Below are 8,573 nucleotides of genomic sequence, written 5' to 3' on the forward strand. Positions count from 1 at the left end.
ATTTTTAATGGGATTGTGTATATGGGTTGCTTATCTTGTTCTCTAAAATGACTTTTTGAGAAATCCTTTATATGATAAACATGAAGTTGAGGGATCACAGACAAGACAGGTGAAAATAACTTCTGAGGTGCTCAAAAGAGTACACACCATAAAAATATCCATTTGTGCTTCCTAGCTTTTTTCCTCATCTGTTAGAAGTGCATTGTCATCTTTCTCCTCTGACTGCATTCTACAGGGCTGAGTTTTTGGGATGCTAGCTAGCACTCCTGAGCACATTACTTCAGGTTTCTAGGCCAGTCCAATAAGCGTCTTCCACCACTGAGGCACCAGAACGAATATGAACCAGTCCTTTTTGTTAGAATTGTAGGGGTTGGAAGGGACCTCCAGAGATCATCAGGTCCAACTCCCCTGCCAAAGCAGGTTCCTTAGATCAGGTTGCCCAGGTAGGCATCCAGACGGGCCTTGAATATCTCCAGAGAAGGAGACTCCACAACCTCCCTGGGCAGCCTGTCCCAGTGCTCCGTCACCCTCACCATGAAGAAGATCTTCCGCATGTTGGTGCGGAGCTTCCTGGGCTCCATTTTGTGGCCATTGCCCCTTGTCCTGTCCCCACAAACCATTGAAAAGAGGTTGGCCAAATCCCTCTGTCCACCACATCTCAGCTATTTATACACATTGAGGAGATCCCCTCTCAGTCTTTTCTCCAGGCTGAACAGCCCCAGGTCTCTCAGCCTTTCCTCACAGGGGAGATGCTCCAGGCCCCATTATTGTCTTTGTTGCCCTCCGCTGGACTCTTTCCAGGAGACCCCTGTCTTTTTTGTACTGGGGAGCCCAGAACTGCTGGACACAGTACTCCAAGTCTAACTTTTCTCAATTGTTTCAGGATGTATCTATGCCATATAAACCATGGAGCTTTCTAGGCAAACACTGGCAAATCGTGAGCCAGGTGCAACTCAATGCTGACGTTTCCGTCAGTGTGTTAGGGGTGGCAGCTTTTTCCAAGACTGACCTACGCCTGGCACCTAATCTTCCACGTTTCAGTAGATGTACAGAAAGGAACAAAGAGCTGTGTTGTTAGCACTGTATTTAAAAAGCTACCGTGAAGAAGATGCCTGTGTTGAGCGGACAACAGGAAGCTTTCATTGCATGCAAAGGAGAGGAAAAAAAAAATATCACTGAGGCATAAATGTGTTTCTTCTTATCCACTTCAAGACGATGCTGAAAACCTGGTATCCTAAATGCATCTTTACCTATGGAACCACAGTCAGCTCATTGCATTGCAACTGGAAAATTTCATACTTAAAAGGGAATGACAGGCAATGAGGAAGCAGGAGCGTTCCTGGCATCAAAACTTTTGCTCTTCAAAGTTTTGGGCAAACTTCTTCCCGTTATTAGTCTGGAGAGAAGACCTTCACAGTTAAACCATTATTCAGAATGTAGAAGTTAAAAATCAGCATGAAGAAATGTTCCTTTTTCTCTTTAATCACTCTTTATCCTTTCCCACAGAGAAGTCCTGACGTTCTGTAGTCCATTCTTATTACAGTATTTATGTGCTGAGAGTCCCTGTGTGGTGGCTTTTTGGACTCGGTCACCCTTGAGTTAGGCATTGAAGAAACAGCAAAAAGTTCCTCACAGTCCCACTCTCTCCTGGCTTGTGTGTGCTGGTGGTCACTGCAAATTCTCCAGTAACCCAACACTACAACGTTCGCTACTGAAAATGTTAGGGCAAGGCCCTGATGGCCTTACATGCACGCTGGGGGCACCCTGTCCCACGGGTCGGTCCTCTCACTTCCACCAAACTATGGATGCAGTGAGCTGGGATGGGACAGAAGACCCATGTCTGTCCTGCCTCTTTCTCCTCCACTGCTTCTTTTTCATTAAGAATACCATTTATTCAACTCAACCTCTTTTATATGCCTGTTTGGGACTTTAGGGGAAAAAAAAAAGCTCTATTTTTCTGACACGCATTTTCTTGGTCGGTGCATTTCTGCAGGCCCGTCTCGTGGAAATAACATTTTTCAGTTGGCCAGCAGAGAGAGCAGTCGGCACGCAGCAAGCGTGCGGCCAGCTCCCCTCCAGCACGGCGTGCCAGGAGCTGTTACAGCTCAAAACAAATCATCCCACAGCGGTGCAGAGGTGATCTGTGTCTCACGGGGTTGGGGCACCGGGTTTCGTGTTGCCCTTGTCAGCCTGGGCCCCTGAGGGCATCGAGGAGCGTGCCAAGGCCTTCAAACTAAGCCTCTGGATGGGACCAGCGTTCGTAATTCCTACCGAAATGGGTGCGTGGCACTTGAGGATGTCAAACTAATCGATATATGGATTTGGGGGGCTAAATTTAGGCACCCGGGAGGCTGCAATCCGATCTGCACCATTAAGTAGAGTGGCTGGGAGGCACCAGGCTGCACTCGTATGAATCAGATTCCAGGATCAGAGCCTGGGTCGGAACATTTTGGCCTGCGGGGCCCTTCCCTGCTCGCCCGCTCGGCGTCATCCAGCCAGGACCTCACGCATGCTGTGAAACCATCTGCTGTGAAAACGGTCAGCTCTAGGGTCTGCTTTTCCCTTGTTAGGATGAATTGGGCCGAATTTCCCCGTTTTATGGTGCCGTGAGGTTGTTTTCTCCTTTTCCCCTTGCCTTTCCAGCAAATGCAGGTGGTGGGTTGAAGGAAACGGCAAGGAGCAGGCAGGAGGTGTGAAAACCCCAGCTGGCTCCACCTTTTGTGGGATTGCCCTCTTAGGGCACTTAGGATTCGCAGGCCCGGGGAATCTCAACGTGAAACCCATTTCCATGTCCGCCTGCGGTAATTTCCTGCTCAGAAATTGGAGGGAGCGAGTGCCGGTGATTTTCTCCCTCCTGGCCCAGCCGAGGTCAAGGTGAATGAGGCATGCCCGGGGAGTGAGTGTCTGGAGGCATCCGCGCAGCTTTGCTCAGCAGCTGCCTGCGCCCTTGCCCCTGGAGCTCGGCGAAGATCTGAGCGAGGCTTTTTTGTCATCATGGTGTCAGCAGAGAAGCACTCGCTGGAAGGGCAGCCTCTCAAAGCGCAGCTGCAGCAGCGGTTCTGGAAAATCTCCTTGCTTTGACCTAAGATAAACAAAGATGGCAGCTGAAGCGTCCTCAATGTTTCCTTATTCTTACAGTAGGAAATACCTTGGATGCTGAGGGCGGCTAAAACAAATCTTGCCTACTTATCTAAGGCCTCTGGCAAGTCCCTGAGTTTCTGGGGGAGCTAAGCTGCTTCCCATGCGGGAGGCACACAGAGCTCGGGTTCGTGCCGCTGAAAATCAGCATGCAAAGGACCTGAGCTGTGGACCGGTGCTCGCCAGGCCCGAGGGAGGTGGCATTGCTGGGTGTGATGAGCAGGGTGTTTCCAGCGGGCCAGATTCCTGACATTACATGACTTAAAAGCAGGAAATGCTCATTTGGCTCCCTCCAACGTCATACCTGCCTTCCCATGCAGGGCTATATCTGGAAGCCAAACACTGCAATAAGGCAGGAATCATTATATGTTACTTTTTTTTTTTTTTTTTTTTTTTTTTTTTTAACCAGCCTACACGCTAAGAATATGGTAGTTAGCTTGGCCTTCCCCTCTTCCGAGTGTGTAATTGTGGTGGCACGCTTCCCACCGCCTCGGCATGGCTGGTCGGGTGGCAGAGCACCAGCTTCACGCTCGGAGCCCTCCAGAAAAACCACTCTGCCACGGCTTTTAACGATTTAGCTGTAAAACCTCCCTCCGCTGCCATGGCTTCCAACTTGCAGGGGGGAACAAGGGTTTCCAGCCCGTGTTTATAGCTCCTGTAATCAGTAAGGCTATTTATACTGTACTCATGTACTCATCACAGAGTGCTTTGCTGGATGAAATGGTCGTGGTTATATTTATCCCCGTGCAAAAACAAAGTCATCACAAACTCGGGCGGCAACGTTCGGCGTGTTTTGCCCTTGCTGTGTGCTGCTGTTTCTTCAGCAAACGGAGCATCTACCAGCCCGAGCCACGCTCCTAGCACAAAAACTCCAGCCTGCTGTACGTCAGGAACCCCTCTGGTGTTTTTCTCTGCTTGTTTTTTTTTTTTTTTTTTTTTTTGTCTCGTGTGAAGTAAACACAACTATTTAGTAAACTTTGCTCAGCTGCTACCTCGGTACGAATACGAGGCGATGCCAGCAAAGTCCACAGGGTTCTATTAGCAGAGCTGAAAGCTGAGTTTGATCTGTTCTGCCAGAGGTACTAAAAATACCTTCTAATATGCTAAGGTATGTGTCTAGCCAGAAGATGTTTTCAAACGCCTTGTTCCAGGGAGCTGCTACGCAGTAAACGGAGCTCGAGCAGCTTGGTCCTGAGGTGCAGAGGAAGAAGAGAAGAGGAAGGCCAAGTACCTCCAGCCTGGCTGTAGACCAGGGGTAGCAGCACCGTTTTCCCCCCATGTTGGTCCCAGCAGCAGGGTGGGAAGAGGGGACCTGGAGGGGGTTACAGTGCCCTACCTGCCATATGAACCAGTGGTGTTTTACTGGGAGGAATTAGATGCTTGATCCCTCATTTAGGGCTTTCTCTGTGGCCTCTGCACTGCTTGGCATGGCAGCTGGGAGAAATGGCTGGGACAGCCTTCCTCCACCAGTGTCCTGCTCTGAGAAACTTCGAGGGTTACACGTGCTCATGGAGAGGGACTAAAATGAAGGCCCTCAGAACACCTGTGTCCTTTTCTATTCAGATTTCCACCTCCTCTGGAAATCAAATGCTGTTTCTGGTTGTTTTAGACAGGCAGGCAGGGTGTGCTTACCTCCAGCAGAATACACTCGTGAAAAAGACAAGTTCGTGATTAATGCAGAAAGATTTCTTCCCCACCACAGGATGAGCCATGTCTTAAAACCTTTCCTTCAAGAAAAGCTGCTGCTGACAAGAAATTACTGACCTCCATTACTCATGCTGCAGCGCCCAGCATCTGAAAGACCTCTTCTATTAATTATTTGCACGTAATGTGTGTGCATGTGCCCTTATCGCTCCCATGGGCAGTTGGCGCCTCCTGAGAAATGCTCACACCTTGGCTGCTGCTGCCTGGCAACATTTACGGGATTTTGGGCCAAAATTTGCAGTGCTGTTAGTCATTTTAACTCCCATTGTCACCCCATCACATAGCCCTTTGGAAACGTTTCAAGATTTTATTTTTATTTTTTTTTCCATGCCAAAGCTTGGTTCCTTTAGGAAGACAACCTGGCAGTGGAAACACTGACAAAAGCACAGGCTAATACTGTGTTGCTTAACATCCTTTCTTTAGACTGTTCCATCAGGGGGAGTTGCTTGTTTGGTGTTGGGTTTTGTTGTTGTTTTTGTTTTATGGCGAAAGAAGCCATAAAATTAGCTACAGTACTGCTTCAGGGATTTGCACACTTCAGCCACATCTGCCTTCAAAATAAGAAGAGGATCACAGTAAAATGAAGGACAGGAATGGCGCTAACCCTGCTGCCACCAGTCGGGCAGGGCAGGCCGGTGGCAGGGCAAGGCCTCGCCGCTGTGCCTCGGGGACAGGGGATTCTGGCAGGCTGACAGCATGCACAGGGACATTTGGCTCAGGCAGAACATTTCAAACGAGGGGGATGAGGAGCATGAGATAAATGCGGTCCCATCCTGTACTGTAGCAGAGGCACTGCCCTGCTGCCCACTGGGGCCATCAAGGCCTTCGGCTTTCCTGAAGGTGCAAGCAAGGGAAATTTGCATTTTCAGGGTTTCTTTCTCAAATAAAGACGAACTGAATTCACAAATACTAAAAAACCTTGAGGCTCTAGCCTGAGGAGAAGGGGTTTAAGGTGCCCAGGTGTGTTACAGACTGTGAGGCCTAGCACTGAGCACGCAGAGGCCGTGCTACCTGCAGCTCTACTCTGTGTGTGTGTGTGTGTGAAACCGGTTACCCGGCCTCTTTTCCTTCAAATGTTCACAAGAAGCAGGGAATAATAAAACACAGCTTTTCCCCAGAGAGCACAGGAAAAGAATTACGGCCTGGGTGTAGCTGGGGGCAGAGTCTGGCTCGTTATTTTCTGTGAAATAATTCTCACAGGGCCTTGTGGAAACCCAGTGTTTTTTTTTTTATTTTATTATTTTTCCTTCATCTTCTACTTCCTTAAACTTTCACAATATAAAATACTTCACCCAGTCCCATGTTAGCTAGGAGAGAAAAGGTTAAATTCTCCTTTCATACCCTAATGTAATTCGTTTCCTGTTTTTCACAACTGTCTAGACACAGATCTAACGAGCATTAACCCTGAGTCCCACCATTGGGTTAAAAATAGCAGGTTTAAATATAAAAGGGTGTAGTAAGGGAAAGATTGTAGGTTTCTACCTACTGCCATGAGCCAGCTATTTTAAACAAGAACCATTTAATTGGTTATAAGCAAGGAAAAAAAAAAAACACACCAACAAATAAAATGACTTCAGTTTCTGAGGTTTAAAAAGGCTCATGGTGGTGTTTGCTTTACACACAGACAACGCAAGTGCTGAGGTGCAGCGGCACAGACAGCTCGATGCCCCTTCAGGAGTTACAGCCATCTGGATTTACACCTCCAGCCACATCCAAAAAAAAATATAAATAAATTCCACTTAGGCGAGAGAGCTATAAAAAGACTGGAAGAAAGTAAGTTGAGAGATAGCCTGTGTTGAAAACCATGTTCAGGTTCTGGTGGGAAACCAAATTACACATGGTCATCCACGGGCAAAAGGCCCCACAGGCGTGCGTGCCAAGCCCCAAGGACAAAAGCTGCAGTTACTGCAGTACCCAAAGCCCTTTGTCTTGGCAAGGCAAGGGCCAAGGTGCCAGTGCACCACAATATTTAAACACTCACTCACTTGTCAATGGGATTCTCAACAAACTTGGGCTGAGCGTTGGCCAAGGAAAATCTCCCCTTGGATGTGTGGCCTCCTCAGAGGCATCTCACACCACCTGGGCTGTGGTATCAGAGCAGGAGGCAGAAAGAAGATGTCTGAAGTGTAACACGGTCCAAAACCCTCTCAAAAGAGTGAGTTTTGCCTCAGGAGAAGAGGCAAAGAGAAAACAAGCAGCTGCTCCATGACCCAGAGCTCAGAACAGTGGGGAGCACGCAGGGTTCAAGGCAGCCACAAGCAGCTCGGCACATGCACCACCCCGACAAAAACTTACCCACAGAGTCATCGTTTTTGATGTACTTGATGAATGAGCCTACTCTTACTGACATTTTTAACTCGACGGCCAAAGCTCTTTTAAAATAAGTCAAAATTCATGGTGTGCCTCAAAGGGGAGGAAATCACATTTCCTGAGCTGATTGCATTTGTCCATCTATAAATGCAAAACGCAGAGGGCTGTTTATTTGTTTTGTAGAGCTGGGGGTGGGTGTCCTTCCTGTTTAGCCACCCATTTTCAACAGTTGCATTTTGTAATTTCAGCAACAAACAACAGAGACCGCTGTGACAAAACACAGTCGAGCTGGAAACTCCGATGGAGGCATAAAGAGCAGCCAGCAGCTCTTGGTGTGAGGGGCTGGACGTGCCACCTCGGCTGCAGAAGTTGTGTTTGGTTCCTCCCCTTCTCTGCTACGAGTTCAGGGCCTGTTCTGACCAGGACCAAAGTGATCCAAGAAAAACATATTAAAATGACATTAGTTTGTTTACTTTCTACTAAAAAGCACAATATAGTACGCATCAAGAAATGCGAGGGGTGAGCTGATGTCCTTCCAGCTTCGGAAAGGCCTTTGAACCTATGCGAGTTATTTATAGAGCCTTTTAGAAAACAGCTCTCTTCTAGTTTTGCAATTTAACAAAAGGACCAGCTCAGGTTTTGTCAAAAATAAAGCAACCCTCTAAAGGGTTCTCTGGAGCTCAGCCCATATCCCTTAGAGAAAAGAGAAGCAGGAAGTGATGGCTAATGAAAATTGGGGCAAATAAGAGTCATAACCCTAAATTTTGTTGTGCAAGTAGTTTTCAGAATGCTTTTGCCCCATCTCTACTTCTTTACTGGGCTTTGGACTTTAAGGCAGGTGGTAAGGGCACTCCAAGGAGCTCCCTGAGAAATTGTTTCACCAGAACTAAGCAGGTGCCATGTTATCTTTGACCAAGGCAGGGCTTCCTTCATGCTTCAGGCTGCTGGACCATCCATAGAATCACTGAATCATCTAGGTTGGAAGAAGCCTTCAAGGTCATCAAGTTGAGTCATCAACCTGACCTACCGAGTCCCATCCCCGAACCATGTCCCTTAGTGCCACATCCAAGCATCTCAGATACCTCCAGGGATGGGGACTCCACCAGCCCCCTGGACAGCCCATTCCAGGGCTTGCTTCTGCTCCAGTCCCTGAGTTCCTAGAAGGTTGGAGGTGTTACAGTGACAGCACCATGAAAACAGGAAGAAGCATGGCCAGACCTCTGTCACCTAAAGGGACTATGGACTCACCTACCCACTCATTCCTAAAGAGACCAAGTATCGCCTTTAAAGGATTTAGTCTACTAAAATAAGTAGAATTGAGTACTTTTAAGAAGTTTAAGGGCATTTGAACAGCTTTCTCACTGCCTTGCTTAAGGCTGGCAGGCTGTCCCATGTTCCAAAGACTGGGGATGCAACCCTCT

The sequence above is a fragment of the Netta rufina genome (genome assembly GCF_964035555.1).
Source record: "Netta rufina genome assembly, chromosome: 2".
Classification (NCBI taxonomy): domain Eukaryota; kingdom Metazoa; phylum Chordata; class Aves; order Anseriformes; family Anatidae; genus Netta; species Netta rufina.